At 47.1% G+C, this 17,422-nt stretch overlaps 1 protein-coding gene across 2 annotated transcripts in view; it reads left to right on the top strand.

The window, feature by feature from the left end:
- ENPP3 (ectonucleotide pyrophosphatase/phosphodiesterase 3) overlaps positions 1-17,422 on the top strand; it is a 213,944-nt gene that overhangs the window by 32,510 nt on the left and 164,012 nt on the right. The gene's annotated exons all lie outside the window — the stretch shown is intronic.

Below are 17,422 nucleotides of genomic sequence, written 5' to 3'. Positions count from 1 at the left end.
TGAGTGGGACGTAACATCCCGCCCACCCCCTTCCCTCCGCATAGCGGCCGGGAGGCAGGTAAGGAGAGCTTCCTCGTTCCTGCGGTGTCACACGGAGCGATGTGTGCTGCCGCAGGAACGAGGAACAACCTCGTTACTGCTGCAGTAACGATTTTTGAGAATGGACCCCCATGTCACCGATGAGCGATTTTGCACGTTTTTGCAACGATGCAAAATCGCTCATCGGTGTCACACGCAACGGCATCGCTAATGCGGCCGGATGTGCGTCACCAATTCCGTCACCCCAACGAGTTCGCATTAGCGATGTCGTAGCGTGTAAAGCTCCCTTTAGGCTTGGCTTTAAGGTGGTACATATTATTATTATTTTTTAGAAATACTGTGAACTAGGCTCGGCTTTAAGATAGTTCATATTATTATTCTATAGAAATACTGTGTGCTAGACTTGGCTTTAAGGTGGTATATACTCTATAGAAATACTGTGTGCTAGGCTTGGCTTTAAGGTGGTACATATTATTGTTCTATAGAAATACTGTATGCTGTATGTCAGCTTGGTTTTAAGGTGGTACATATTGTTCTATAGAAATAATGTGTGCTAGACTTGGCTTTAAGGTGGTACGTATTATTCTATAGAAATATTGTGTGCTAGGCTTGCCTTTAAGGTGGTGCATAGTATTATTATTATTATTATCATTATTATTATTATTATTATTATTCTTTAGAAATACTCTGTAAGACCACATTCACACCTCCATCTTTAAACATGTATAGGGAAAAAAATGGTACTGGTGTCATCTGTGTTTTGGATCAGTGTGTCATTAGTGTATTTGTGTGTGTGTGATTTTACCATCAGTGTCATCAATGTTTTTCAAAGATGGCTTAAGAAATGTTGTAGCGCTGGCGTCACTGCGGGAACACCAACTTACTCACTACGCCGGCCAGGTCACGTCCTCTCCCGCACTCCATCAGACATATATGGTGGAGGGCACGGGGCAGGCCGCGGTCGTAGTCATGGTAGCAGGGACCAACAGGTCCCAGCACAGCCTGTCATTAACTCCTTGCCTCCCCGTCTCTGCACCAAACACAGGAGAACTCCGTAACTGTTCAGGTGACATCATTTTCTCACTTTCAGCAAATAAAGTCCAGACAAGGTTTCTTCTCTTAAACGTTAAAATTTTATTTTTCCCCAACTTCTGTCTCACTTCGGTCCACGCTTCGCCGGTACTGGTACACTTCCCATAGGGGTTCCTTCCACTTTTTCTTCTCATACACAACTTAGCAGCATTCCATATCCCTGGCACCTGGCTTCTGTCTGACACCTCTAGGCTTTTCATTCCTTAACTATACTTCACACTGGCACCGACTGGTTCATTAAGTCCGTTGAGCCACTTCACCCCACCCACAGGGGACACTAACACGTAAGAAGGACCGCAACCAACAGGGCTTTCCCATCCGTGCCCAGGCAATCTAGACATACCCTTCACCTAGAGGGCGCACTAACCTTCAGTTAGTGAGGAAATCGTCGAGTATCACGAGTCAGGTAATACGGATGCCAGACTCCCAACCATCAGACTAAAACTCTCTTCTTAGGGACATAGTTTAACAATTCAGACAGATCCCACGTGTCACAGCTGCAAGGGTGACCCTTAGGGTCAGAATCTACAAATTGGGGTTCTTATCAGCAAATCTCCTCTGGGACTTTCCTCTCTCCTTCCCTTTATCACTTCCTTTTATATAACCTACACTCCTCCCATTTTTCTCTCCCTGCCCATCGAGGTGCCAGGACAGCCATGCTACACCACTGGCATCTGGTGGCTTTTTATACAACTCACATGCACATTATACATTACACTTACATTTTACACATTATACATAGACCATCAGTGTGCCGGCTACTGCAGGGGGGGACTTAACCCTAACCCCCCTACATTTCCCCTTTCTTAAGCTAGGCCGTCTTGGACAATTACACACAGGGGTCGGCTCACTCACGTTTTACCCATACCCAGAAGACACCCCACAGCTTACTGAGCAGTCTTCCCAAACTGCTCAAGGGGTCCAGGTCACTGCCTCTGCTGCTGGGTCCTGTAAAGCCTAACACTTAGAGACAAAACTCTCTTCCAATACATTTTCCATTACATATTCATATATATAATTTCCAGACAACTGAATGCAGAAATACTTTACTAAATATAACTATAACAAGGCCTATGAAACCAAACTTCTTCTTCTCTCTGCATTTCCATTGTGGAAACTCTCTAAAACCACATGACTGTATCAATAGCCAAAAAACAGAAAGCATCAAAAACAAAGTAGCTTTTTTAAAGCATGACACAAAAAAGGTAAAAAAGACAAGTTACCTAATTTAGCTAATAAAGCTTGTTCACACATTGCATTTTTCACAGTGTTTGGGCTCATGCGCACGTTGCGTCCTGACCAGTGCAGAAATAAATGCACCCTCTGGAAGACTTGACGCTGCATGTTGACAAAAAGAATGCATCCAAAATGCATGTATTTTGGATGCATTTTGCATGCATTTTACATGCGTTTTGCATGCATTTTACATGCGTTTTGGATGCATTTTTGTCAGTGCGGTCCCTGGCAATTCAGCTCTGCTACATGCCCGCTGACAGCAGACACAGACAGAGCTGGGCGTTGAGAATGAACTCGGATGAACTTCACCTGACTTCATTGTCATCCCACGGCTCTGTCTCTGTGTGCTGTCATGAACTCAGATGAACCTCCGAGGTCAGTGCCAGGACGGACACAGGAGTCCACAGCAGTGACATCAGAGCTTCACCCGATTTCACTGATATCGCATGTCTCTCTCTCTGTGTCGCAGCCTGATTTGCAGTCACACGTGAAGGACTCACCTGTGACCGCAAATCCCCTGAGTGACTGAAGTGAGCAGCATGATCAGCGGTGCTGTCACTCAGGTGACCTGAGTGACGTCATCGCTGATTGCGCGGCTCACTTCAGTTGTTGTGTGGAGCTGACAGAGAGCGGTCGTGATCTGTGGCCGCTTGCTGTCAGCTTCATGTAGCAGAGCTGAAAGCGTCGTGGGACCTCATGTGGATTACGTCGAACCTGGAGGGGTATTTGGGGATTAATAAAGTGGTGAAAGAGGGTGTTTTTTTGTCTTTCATTCCAAATAAAGGATTTTTTGGATGTGTGTGTTTATTTTCTTTATAAAAGTAACAAAAAACAAGTTCCAGCTCACCACTCCTCTGCATAGAATTCAATTTGTGTCGGTGCACGGTATCCGTAGTTGGCATCCACAGCTGACATAATCATTAGAAGGAAAAACAGGGAGAGAAACAAATCCAGCACCATTCTCTTTAAAAATCTTGAAATTTATTAGGTCACATTAAAAAAATGTTAATGGATCAACAAAATCTCTCCATATGCCTTTCCACACCTATTAATTCCTTTAATTTTGCACACTCACACGTATGGACCCCGAGAGCGTCATAGGCTATGTTTCGAGGGGAAATTTTAACCCCGCGCTTTACAGTTATTCACCAAAAAACCTGCCTCCATTAAAGCGAATGGAGCTGGGAGCCACAGTGCAGCCAGAACTTCAGAAGAATGCGCAGCCACGCCCTTATATGGAATGTTGGCATGTCACAATGCAGCCAGGGAAAGAGACAGACACAGACAGGGAAAGAGGCAGACACAGACAGAGTAAGAGACAGACACAAAGAGACAGACACAGACAAAGAGACAGACTGACAGGGAAAGAGACAGACAGGGAAAGAGAGGGAAAGAGAGAGACAGGTTAAGAGACAGACAAAGAGACAGACAGACACAGGGAAACAGACAGGCAGGGAAAGAGAGGGAAAGAGACAGACAGAGAAAGAGAGGGAAAGAGACAGACAGGGAAAGAGACAGACAGGGAAAGTGACAGAGATAGATAGACACAAAGAGAGAGGAAAGGACTGCTTATAACGGGAAGCACACCTAACAATCATTAAATAAATGGGATTTTATTGAATTACAAGAAAGGTTAAAAACAGTTAAAAACATATGTAGCCCACACCTGGGTGTCTCCATAAACTACACTTGTCTATGTAGAATACACACTTACAATAAATCAAAAGTACAATACAGTGTAAGTCATAACACACCAATACCCAGTATTGTTAATGAGGTTAGGGTCACCAAAGTATCCAATATATCAGACCATCATATAGTCCCTAAAATAGAGAGTCAGTGCATATTTCCATTATGGGAAGAGGCTGATAAAACAACCCTAGTCAGTTTGTTGCAGACCAATGGTGGACCCAGCTGGATAATACAACCTCATTTCATGGAGACCCCGGGATACGCCCCACGCGTATCGCCGCTAGGCTTCATCAGGGACAGACAGTGGTAGCAATTCAAATCCCAATCCTCTTATATAGTATACAAACATAATTACATATGGCCAAATGTCACCTGTGTGCTCTGGTCCGGACCATTTCGGAGCAAATAGTGCCCCACGTGTGCAGACCGCCAGCCATGGTAACTCCAGTCCATGGCAGACGCTGCGTAGGTATCTATTGTACAAGATCAAGTTCCTGCTCCTGTGGGAAAGATCTTACAGTGCGCATGCGTTTGCCTACCCGTCACAGAGTCAGCGTCTCCGATCGTCATAGAGACAGGGTAAGTGCACGGAAGGAGGAAAGCATATCGCGTGCGCATGCGCGGTGTCGCCGAAATCGTAACATAGAGAATTTCCGAGAGGGTCTCAAAATGCTATGGCAAACCGAAGGGGAAGGACATACAAGGGATAACCAGCACAACGTTGTAGGTAAACCTCTAAGTGCACATGTTCATATGTCCAAAGGGATAAGCCATGGAGCTGACACATATGATATATTTATTTTTCTACTTTCTGGACACAGAACAGAGAAAGAAGATAATGGTGGATACTTATATGGAACACTAAACTTGAAATTTGAAGGGGAAATGGGCATTACGGGACTATAAATGCACAATAGGTTATATGCCGGATATTATAACCTTATCCTATTGATTCGGGATTAGCATGGTTACAGTATTTCATCTAATGTACCCAATGGAGTTTTTGGCAGGCATGGATGATGGAGATCACTGCCTGCATTATATGACAACTATATAAAATGATGGTCTAGCACTGCGTATATATATATATATTTTGTCTTCATTATGTTTCCTTGTGTAGTAGGTGAAAAAAAACTTATGGAAATATAGGGATGATATATCATATGTGTCAGCTCCATGGCTTATCCCTTTGAACATATGAACATGTGCACTTAGAGGTTTACCTACAACGTTGTGCTGGTTATCCCTTGTATGTCCTCCAAATACATCTCTATGGGCCACAACACAATGTTGCCCCCTTTGTCAGCCTCCTTTATTACGAAGGTGTTGTTCTGTTTGAGGCTTCTGATTGCTGCTTTTTCATGATTTGTTAGGTTAGATGTTAAAGGTACATTTTTTAGTTGGAGTATATCCTTTTTGGCCAGTTCAAAAAAAATACGAACCGATGGGACTAGGGAGAAGCATTGTAGTATTGTGGACTTATTTTTATAGGGAAATCTTTTTCTACCTGGGGTATCTTCGTTTTCCTCCAATAGGTCCAAGAGGTCACGAAAGACTTGTTGGTCATCAATTGAAAGGTCATTCAGCATTTCTGGTTTGTGATACATCACCTGGAATACAAGATTACGGCAGAAGAGATATAAGTCTTTAATCAACACAAATTTGTCTAACCCATTTGTAGGAGAGAAAGTTAGTCCCCTTTTGAGTATCTTGGTCTCTTGTTCTGAGAGTATATGGGTAGACAAATTAATGATCTGTAAGGCATCATCTCTCACCTGCTGGATATGACTCAGTTGGATATTCTCCGTGGACTGATCTATCGTCTGGTTCGGGCACCGATCTTGTATGGCCCCGTTTGTTTTCTTGGTCTGGTCGTTCTTCGATTCGTTGTGCCGACGGCGCCCACCTCTGCGGGTCCGATATCTGCCTCGCTGCCGGTAGTTGATAAAAAATCACTTGAACTTGATCTCTCTATATTTTGTCTGTCATAATTTTCTGCACGGTATTTGAAGTTATAGGGCCTGCGAGTGTTTCCCTTGTGTCTCCATCTAAAAGCGGTCCTGTTCTCAAAGTCCACCTGATCTCTTTTGAACTTTTTCCGCTTTTTTTCAAATATTTCCTGCTCATATTTGTCCATAGACTCCTTGAGCTTTTGCTGGAAGGAGGTAACCTGTATAGTGTCCCCATTTCTCGCCAATTTGGCCTCAAGATCTTTGATATTAGTTCTTGTAGTTGCCAAAAGTGTTCTATCATGCTCAAGGAGCATGTTGATCAATATGCCCGAGCATTTTAAAAGCCCTTGTTCCCACGTTTCCTGGAAATCTAGGGAAGGTTCCCAGGCAGGAAAAATGGAAACACGCAGCCCCCGAGGAGCAATACCCGCCTTAAGGTACTCCTCGAGGCTGCGTATATTCCACCATAGGCGGATGCCGGTTTTATGGGCCGTTGTGAGGTCAGACATAAGCAGTGATAACTCATCTGATGTTTCCAATACCGTGTTTTTCTGAAAAAACAAAGTGCCAGTTTGTGCCTGCCATGCGGCTTCTCTAGCATCCCAATCCATGGGTTCCAACAGACCAAATAACACACAGGAGAGGTCACGAGGCCAATAGTAAATAATATATATATATGGGTGTCAACTCCAAAATAGGTTTGCGTGCTACCTAAGAAAATCTTGGCCAAAACACCAAGAAACACCATCAATTGTTTTAAGAAGAGAAGGTGCACAGCAATATTGACATAACTTAATAAGGCTGGGTGCTGCCACAAGCAGTATAAGTATAATTCACAAAGAGAGAGGAAAGGACTGCTTATAACGGGAAGCACACCTAACAATCATTAAATAAATGGGATTTTATTGAATTACAAGAAAGGTTAAAAACAGTTAAAAACATATGTAGCCCACACCTGGGTGTCTCCATAAACTACACTTGTCTATGTAGAATACACACTTACAATAAATCAAAAGTACAATACAGTGTAAGTCATAACACACCAATACCCAGTATTGTTAATGAGGTTAGGGTCACCAAAGTATCCAATATATCAGACCATCATATAGTCCCTAAAACAGAGAGTCAGTGCATATTTCCATTATGGAAAAAAAAAATATATCAAGATCGGGCACTGCAGAGCAAAACTGCCAGACAGTGGAGCCGTACTCACAGTTGCATGGAATCAGTATTCCTGGACCTCGTCTGCACCTGAACTTGAAGTGCTAGGTGGAGCGGTGCTCAGCAGCAAAACAAGACCATGACCATGAATCCAAGACAAGAAAGGCGGCAGCTCACTCCATCAAGTGCACAAAATTCCTTTATTCCGCGTTTAGCAGACAAATTCAGGAGCATGGGGAGAGAGGGGGGTGCGGGGGACGGTGAACGGACCAGACAAATTCAGGAGCATGGGGAGAGAGGGGGGTGCGGGGGACGGTGCACCGTCCCCCGCACCCCCCTCTCTCCCCATGCTCCTGAATTTGTCTGCTAAACGCGGAATAAAGGAATTTTGTGCACTTGATGGAGTGAGCTGCCGCCTTTCTTGTCTTGGATATTTCCATTATGGGAAGAGGCTGATAAAACAACCCTAGTCAGTTTGTTGCAGACCAATGGTGGACCCAGCTGGATAATACAACCTCACTTCATGGAGACCCCGGGATACGCCCCACACGTATCGCCGCTAGGCTTCATCAGGGACAGACAGTGGTAGCAATTCAAATCCCAATCCTCTTATATAGTATACAAACATAATTACATATGGCCAAATGTCACCTGTGTGCTCTGGTCCGGACCATTTCGGAGCAAATAATGCCCCACGTGTGCAGACAGAGAGATATATACAGAGGGGGAGACAGACAGAGAATGGGAGAGAAACAGAGAGACAGTTACTATCCCGGGTGTTAATGTATTCTATTTATACATTCTATCCCGGGAATGTTAATACATTTTATTTTGTTAACAGCAGTTATTAACCCGGGCGAAGCCACACGTCTGGACCCCGAGAGCGACATAGGCTATGTTGTGAGGCGAAAATTTAACCCCGCGCGTTCCAATTTACCAATCAATTTTGCCCCTATCTACTTAATGGGGGAAAAGTGAAACAAAAAGTGTATCCGCACCGTCGCATTTACAATCACAAAATTTTGCTCAGACACCTCATGTGACTCAGGGAACGTCGTAGACTATGTTTTGACAGGAAAATGTAACCTCGTTCTTTACAGTTACTCTCCAAAAAACATGCCTCCATTAAAGTAAATGGAGCCTGGAACTACAGGTTATTAGTAGGAGCTGTGATTGGTTGCTATAGGAACAAAAGACATTCATAGTATAAGAAGCTTATGTGTGAGGTAATAAAATGTCGGTGGGGAGCGGATAGAGAGAGACAGACAGAGACAGACAGAGAGACAGACAGAGAGACAGACAGAGAGACAGACAGAGAGACAGACAGAGAGACAGACAGGGAAAGAGACAGAGACAAATGGTGAAAGAGACAGACAGAGACAGACCTGGAAAGAGACAGACCTGGAAAGAGACAGATGGGGAAAGAGACAGACGGGGCACATTACTTGGCCAATTTAGTTAAATCTGTGTGGAATATCTGTGGTGTTGAAATATATGTTGTGAAATGCTTCTATTAGCTTAGTTTTTGCCTTTTAATAATTACATTGCTATCTATTTGTTTTGTGGTTTTTGTGTGCATTTTTGTTAATCTATTCTATTTTGTTAACAGCAGTTATTAACCCGGGCGAAGGCGGGTAGTACAGCTAGTCTAATATATAAAGCTGAATGTGTGTATGTATGTGTGTGTGTGTGTGTATGTATGTCCGGGATTGGCATCCGCACCGTTGCAGCTACAGCCACAAAATTTTGCACACTCACATGTCTGGACCCCAAGAGCATCATAGGCTATGTTGTGAGGTGAAATTTTAACCCCGAGCGTTCCAATTTACCAATCAATTTTGCCCCTATCTACATAATGGGGAAAAAGTGAAACGAAAAGTGTATCCGCACCGTCGCATTTACAATCATGAAATTTTGCACAGACACCTTATGTGACCCAGAGAAGAAGCTTATATGTGAGGTAATAAGATGTCGGTGGGGAGACGGATAGAGAGAGACCGACAGGAAAGAGACAGAGCAATAGAGACAGACAGGGAAAGAGACAGACAGAGACAAATGGTGAAAGAGACAGACAGAGACAGATGGTGAAAAAGAGAGACAGACCTGGAAAGAGACAGACCTGGAAAGAGACAGACCTGGAAAGAGACAGATGGGGAAAGAGACAGATGGGGAAAGAGACAGAGAGACATGCAGACAGGGACAGAGACAGGCAGACAGGGAAGGAGGAGACAGACAGAGAGACAGACAAAGATAGATGGGGAAAGACACAGACCTTGATAGAGACAGGCGGGGAAAGAGACAGAGAAATAGAGACAGACAAAGACAGGCAGACAGGGAAAGAGACAGACAGGAAAAGACACAGACAAAGAGGGGGGGAGACAGTCTGGGAAAGAGACAGACCTGGGAAAGAGACAGACCTGGAAAGAGACAGATGGGGAAAGAAACAGAGAGATAGAGACAGACAAAGAAAAAGACAGAGACAGGCAGACAAGGAAAGAGGCAGACCTGGAAAGAAACAGACAGGGAAAGAGACAGACAGAGACAGACGGGGAAAGATACAGATCTGGAAAGAGACAGACGGAGCACATTACTTGGCCAATTTAGTTAAATCTGTGTGGAATATCTGTGGTGTTGAAATATATGTTGTGAAATGCTTAGCTTATTAGCTTAGTTTTTACCTTTTAATAATTACATTTCTATCTATTTGTTTTGTGGTTTTTGTGTGCAGAATATATTTTTGTTAATACATTCTATTTTCTTAACAGCAGTTATTAACCCGGGCGAAGCCAGGTAGTACAGCTAGTTTGAAATAAAAGACAAAAAAAAATCACCCTTTCTCCACTTCATTAACCCCCAAACACCCCTACAGATCCGACGTAATCCACTCGAGATCCCACAGTGATTTCGCTCTGGTACATTCAACGCTCACAGTGAGTGCCATAAAACATGTCTGCCCACAGTGAGCTCCACGCAGCAACTAAAGTGAGTTGTGCTATCAGCGGTGATGTCACTCAGGTTAGCCACAGCCACAACTGGAGTCCTCCACCTGTGACAGCAAATCTACCAAGCGACTGAAGTGACCACAAATGAGGCTGCAACTAAAGTGAGCCGCGCGATCAGTGGTGACATCACTCAGGTGAGTCCTCCACCTGGGGCTCACTTCAGTCACGGCCTGATTTGCGGTCACAGGTGGAGGACTCCAGCTGTGACTGGAAATCACTTGAGTGACAGGTGGAAGACTGCAGCTGTGGCTGTGGCTAACCTGAGTGACGCCACTGCTGATAGCGCGACTCACTTCAGTTGCCATGTGGAGCTCACAGTGGGCAGTCTTGTTGTATGGCGCTCGCTATGAGCATCAGATGTAGCAGTGCTGGAAGCATCGTGGGACCTCGTGTAGATTACTTTGGACCTGACGGGGTGTTTGGAGGATAAATAAAGTGGTGAAAAAGGATGCTTTTTTGTCTTTTATTTCAAATAAAGGATTTTTTGGGTGTTTGTGTATATTAACTTTAATTTACAGATTAGTAATTGGGGGTGTCTCAAACGAATGACATCACTAACCTAGGGCTTAGAGGCAGCTATGGGCTGCCATTTACTCCTTATTACCCCAATTGCCACCGCAGCAGGGTAATCGGGAAGAGCCGGGTAAAGTCCCGGGACTGTCGTATCTAATGGATGCAGCAATTCTGGGTGGCTGCTGGCTGATATTTTTAGCAAATGAGGTAAGTCAGGCTTTATTACTTAATGGGTAGGTGCTATTGAGGTAAACAAATATAACGCAATATAATAATAACCTCAGCACTCAAATACAGTATATGGACAAGAGATAATTTTGAAATTTTTTATTTTTGTTTTGATAAACTGCAAAAAGTGCACATAAGGTATAGCAAACCCGACGTTTCAGCTATTTAAGCCTTTCTCAAGGTTTTATGTGGAGAGGAAGGAGAAGAGACATGAATCACAGGCGAACCGCCATGCAGAGTAATTTCAGAGGTGCCACATTAGTGCAGTACAAAAGGTTCAACCAAGGATCATGGAACAGAATATTGAGGAAATAGTGCCACTGCTGATGAGAGCCTGGGAAGGAGGAAACGTTCTGGTGTAGTGTGATGCCCTGGCAAAAACCAGGTAGTCATAGATAGGCCCCCGCATAACACCATCCCCCACCTAGGAAACACACAGCCAACCTGAAACCCTAGTCACCCCCTCTTAGGGAAAGATAGGCAAACCAGTGGGCGGGACCAGGCGGTTGGACACCCCACCCCGGGGTCTAGACAGCCCGGGGCGGGAAAACAAGCAGTTTAGTTTGAAGTTCAAGATGAAAGGAGTGTGGGCTGGAGCTAGGGGTAGCTCCAGCAGAGGAGGTTCAAGTTGAACAGTACCAGGGTTGGAGCCCTGGTGCCTTGGCTAGGAGGCAGACGGTGGTCTCTGTCGGCAGGAGACAGGAAGACGGCTCGGCAGAACTGAGGTGGTCCGGGACAGGGTTGTAGCCCGCCGGTACCGACACGGGTAACTGACCCGGAAACCGTAGCACAGAGGGTGTACTCGGACCCTGAAGCCAGCACCGGAAACCAGCGGCCTGGTTGATTCGCCAATTGAGGCCAGGATTGGGGATCCTGTCCCACCCAAGGTCCCTCATAGAAGACAACAACCCACCAATAGGGATAGGAGGTCACCGCCAGGGCCCATGGATTCCATGGGCCAGCGTCTGCGGGCACGGCTCCTTTGGCCACATCCAGCCGGGAGCGGACTCTTGAGTTTCAGACTAGGAAGTCCACCATACACAAACCAGTGCAGAGGAAAAGAACAGTGACTACCAGCCTGGGTGGGGGACCCGAATGCAACCGGCCGCGGCGGCCGGCCACAAGCACCTTGGTTTACCAAAAGACTCGAGTGGTTCATTTACTGTCAGTAACCAAATATCCCCCTGCACGTCCGGGCGAATTGGCCCTTGCCAACGCTACACCCTGCACAGAGACACCGGGTCTTGGGGAAACCATCCCTACCCATGGAGGGGTTAACATTCAGCTGCCACTACATCTCACCCGGGCGCCCCACAAAAGCAGCGGTGGTACTCCCATTATTACCATATACCGTGGGTGGCATCACGAACCTAATACGGCACACCCCGAAACCTGGCGTCACAAACAGGATACTTACCCATCCACTTACCTTGTGGAAGTGCGCCTTGGATTGGACAGTCAGCGGTGATTCGTTGAGAAATTTTCAGAACTCGCCATTTTTGCCACCATTTTTAGGCGCGAAAACTGCAGCCCAGCGTCTTCTTCCCTGAGAAAAGGGCACGAAGATGAAGCTCCGCCCCCTGGGAACACGGCCGGAAGGTGAACCCCGAGGTCGTAAAACGAAACTTATCAGCAGCAGAAGCGAGTGCCTGCAAAAGACCAAGGGGGAGAAGCGGGAAGATGCTTGCTCCTAAACCTGATGCTGGAGCCGCGCCGACCGCTGGAAAGCGGCGCCCCGAGGCAGAGTTGCGATCCCCGCGGAGGAACACAAATCAGATCGCTTACCAATGGGAACCGCTGCCTGGCTGGAGCGGGAGCTGGCGAGATTCTGTGTCCGGGTGCAGTCACCATCACTGCAACAGGTGCTGGAGTGGAAAGCGGAGGTCCGGAGGATGGTGGCCGTGGTGTGGGCCAGGGAGAGCCGAGCTACCCGTACAGTGTCGCGTCGGGAGAAGGGTACCCAGACCATCTCGACCACTTTGACCTGCCCGGAGCTGGAGCCTGTTTCCTATGTGATGGGAGAGTGCCGGCCGGCACTGCTCCCTGGAGCAGCGGCATCACCTGCTATACCACCTCTGTTCCCGATGGAAGTTCAAAGCTCCGGGATGCATTGCAGCTGGTCCTGGAATGCTGACCCCTGGGGCCAAGTGAGCCATACGGCCCCCTGCAGCAGTGGTAGCGGATCCCAGGCTACCCTAAGTTGACGTCCCCGTTGGGACCGTCTGTTGTTTTACAGTCCAGTTTTACAGTTAAAGGACCATGGCCGTGAAGTGGCAGGCCAAACCCATAAACTATTGGGTTTTGTAAATAGTCCCTAACCAACCTTCTCACCCTGCAGCAGTCTGGCTGGTTGGAGGAAGGGCCTGCAATAGAGTCGGCTGAGGCCCGGTCACCACCAAAACCGGTGATCACCCTCCGGGTCAGGGGTCCCCTGGACGTGGGGCCCTTGAAAAAGGACTGCCGGGTAAGGAACTTTTTACCCGGCCCGTACGGGCAACACCCAGACCTAACCTGGACTTGGGCATCTTAGTGAATAAGAATCTAAATTGGAGTGCCCAGTGTCAGGCAGCAGCCACCAAAGCAAATAGGGTGATGGGATGCATTAGAAGAGGTCTGGGGGCACGAGATGAAAACATCATTCTCCCTCTGTACAAATCACTAGTCAGACCACACTTGGAGTATTGTGTGCAATTTTGGGCGCCGGTGCTGAAGAAAGACATTACTGAACTTGAAAGGGTTCAGAGGCGGGCTACTAAAATAATAAATGGAATGGGTGCATTACAATACACGGAAAGGTTATCAAAATTAGGTCTATTTACTCTAGAAAAGAGAAGACTTAGGGGAGACCTAATAAATATGTACAAATATATCAGAGGGCCATATAGAGATCTCTCCCATGATCTGTTTGTACCAAGGACTATGACAAGAACAAGGGGGCATTCTTTTCGATTGGAGGAAAGAAAATTCCTACATCAGCATAGAAGAGGGTTCTTCACGGTAAGAGCAGTGAGGCTCTGGAACTCTCTTCCTGAGGAAGTGGTGATGGCCAACTCACTGAATGAATTTAAGAGAGGAATGGATGCATTTCTTGTTAGCAAAAGTATAGAAGGTTATAAATAGCATAATCTTACAGGTAGATAGAAGAGCGACCAAGATTATTAGAGGAATGGGTGGGCTGCAATACCAAGACAGGTTATTAAACTTGGGGTTAGTTAGTTAGGAAAAACAAAGGCTTAGGGGGATCTAATCACAATGTATAAATATATGAGGGGACAGTACAGAGACCTTTCCAAAGATCTCTTTACACCTAGGCCTGCGACTGGAACACGGGGGCATCCGCTACGTCTTGAGGAAAGAATGTTTAATCATAATCACAGATGAGGACTCTTTACTGTACGAGCAGTGAGACTATGGAGCTCTCTGCCGTATGATGTTGTATTGAGGGATTCACAAGTAAAATTTAAGCAGAGCCTGATCGCATTAATTGAAAAATATAATATTACCAGTTATGTATATTGGATTTTATGACAGGGTGTTGATCCAGGGAACTAGTCTGATTGCCGTATGTGGAGTCAGGAAGGAATTTTTTTCCCCATTGGAGCTTATTTGACACATTGGGGTTTTTTTGCCTTCCTCTGGATCAACATGTTAGGCTACGGGTTGAACTAGATGGACTTAGAGTCTCCCTTCAACCTTAAAAACTGTGAAACTGTGAAACTGTGAAGGGGTTCCAACCTGTGTTTTAGTGTGGGCACCAGGGCTAGGTTGTTTTGGGTGGGTGAGGTGAAAAGGACCCGGTCCATCCCGTCCCGGTTTTTATATGTGCAACGTTTACGAAAAGTGCCTCCCGTAAGGGAAGAAACCAAATACTCTTGATGTAAATATGTTAGTATACTTGTATCATGTTTTACCCTTTTCATCTTTTCCAGTTCGAGTTCATTAAATGTTGGTGGTCGCACAGCCCGCGGACAGTCTGTATTAAACCAAGGGGGAATGTGACGCCCTGGCAAAAACCAGGTAGTCACAGATAGGCCCCCACATAACACCATCCCCCACCTAGGAAACACACAGCCAACCTGAAACCCTAGTCACCCCCCCCCTTAGTGAAAGATAGGCAAATCAGTCGGCGGGACCAGGTGGCTGGACACGCCCACCCCGGGGTCTAGATAGCCCGGGGTGGGAAAACAAGCAGTTTAGTTTGAAGTTCAAGTTGAAAGGAATGTGGGCTGGATCTAGGGGTAGCTCCAGCAGAGGAGGTTCAAGTTGAACGGTACCAGGGTTGGAGACAGGAAGACGGCTCGGCAGAACCAAGGTGGACCGGGACAGGGTTGTAGCCGGCCAGTACCGACACGGGGAACCGACCTGGAAACCGTAGCACAGAGTGGGTACTCGGACCCTGAAGCCAGGAACGGAAACCAGCGGCCTGGTTGATTCGCCGATTGAGGCCAGGACTGGGGGTCCTGTCCCACCCAAGGTCCCTCTTAGAAGACAATAGCCCACCGATAGGGATAGGAGTTCACCGCCAGGGCCCATGGATCCCACGGGCCAGCGTCTCCGGGCACGGCTCTTTTGGCCACATCCAGCCGGGAGCGGACTCCTTAGTTTCAGACTAGGAAGTCCACCATACACAAACCAGTGCAGAGGAAAAGGACAGTGACCACCAGCCTGGGTGGGGGACTCGAATGCAACCGGCCGCGGCGGCCGGCCACAAGCACCTTGGTTTACCAAAAGACTCGTGTGGTTCATTTACTGTGAATAACCAAATATCCCCCTGCACGTCCGGGCGCATTGGCCCTTGCCAACACTACACCCTGCACAGAGACACCAGGTCCCGGGGCAGCCATGCCTACCCACGAAGGGGTTAACATCCAGCTGCCATTACATCTCCCCCGGGCGCCCCACAACAGCAGCGGTGGTACTCCCATTATTACCATATACCGTGGGTGGCGTCACAAACCTAATACGGCCTAGCCTATACATCTACGTCCCTCTTTTATTCGGCGTGTCCGCGAGACCCCCGGGTCCGGAGACCCCCGAGCCACCCACCGGAAGGAACGGGCCTGAGCAGCGGCGACTGTTGGTACGGGGGCGGCACAGTAGCATTGGTGGCAGTGGAGCTGGTGATGCTCCACCAGGACGTTTAATGCAGTTTAAAACGTGACAAAAATGCAAAAAATATCTATGACGTGCGCATGAGGCCTTTAACACTACCAGAAAAGTGAATGAGATTTCTGAAAATCTCATGCACATCACTTATGCGGGCTTCACACCGTACGATCTAACGTGCGATCGCACGAGCGATCGTACCAGCCCCCGTCGTTTGTGCGTCATGGGCAAATCGCTGCCCGTGTCGCACAAAGTCGTTTAAACCCCGTCACACCTACTTATGTGCTGAGCGACGTCGCTGTGGGCGGCGAACATCCACTTCCTGAACGGGGTGGGACGTTCGACGTCACAGCGACGTCACACAGCGGCCGTCCAATAGAAGCGGAGATGAGCGGGACGTAAACATCCCGCCCACCTCCTTCCTTCCGCATAGCCGGCGGGACGCAGGTAAGCTGTGTTCATCGTTCCTGGGTATCACACAGTGTGATGTGTGCTACTCCGGGTACGATGAACAACCTGTGCAAAGTAAAATAAACGATTTTTTAAAAATAAACGAGGAGTACACGATACCCGATTTCTCACCGATTTGCGATCGCTCATAGGTGTCACACAGGAAGACGTCGCCAACGAAGCCAAATGTGCGTCACGAAAACTGTGACCCCGAAGATCTAACGCATGATAGATCGCCTCGTGTGACGCCCGCATTTTTCTTTTCCCTTACAGATTTCAAGCTGTTTAATGGTAAGATGCCTTCTGTGCTCTGTCTCTGATTTTCACAGACCCATAGCTTTTATGGGTGTTTTTCATCCATGATGCTCATAAATACAGGCATTTCATGGTGATATTTTTGTGGACCCACAATCCACCAAATAACATGAACATGTGAACAGCCCCATAGTCAACAATGGGTATGTGTTGTATCCAAGAAAAAGGCAGATACAACACATACTGGAAACAAAGATGTCTGAATGAGGCCTAATAGATACATGTGCAGCGCCCCACAGGGCAGGTGGTTAACCTTCTCGTTGCTGGGCAGTCGCGGGTCGGGTCAGGCGATGTCACAGGTGGCCCTGCCCGGTTCTGTTGCCCCGAGGCATGCAGTAAATGGTGGGGAAAGCGGGGTGATTGGGGAAAGTTTGTTGTGACGCCACCTGTGGCCAGGGAGTAGCCGCCGCTGCAGAATTCCTCGCCGGGGCAGGTGTTATGACAGCCTGGATGGTGTCGCTCCCCACAGGTGGAGTGGGCCACGAGAGAATAATGAGGTTTGGCAGTCCCTTAGAAGCGCCGGAGTGTGAGGCGACGGTATCGCTAATCAGAGTCTGAGTTTGCAACTGCGGTTCCAGGTTCTTTTACTCACTAATTTGAAGCTGCACCCAGGTGCTGGTCTCTGCCGTCGTGGGC

Source organism: Anomaloglossus baeobatrachus, chromosome 3, assembly GCF_048569485.1.
Source record: "Anomaloglossus baeobatrachus isolate aAnoBae1 chromosome 3, aAnoBae1.hap1, whole genome shotgun sequence".
NCBI lineage: Eukaryota > Metazoa > Chordata > Amphibia > Anura > Aromobatidae > Anomaloglossus > Anomaloglossus baeobatrachus.
Note: the sequence above shows the minus strand (reverse complement) of the source record. Positions and strands in the feature narration are given on the sequence as shown.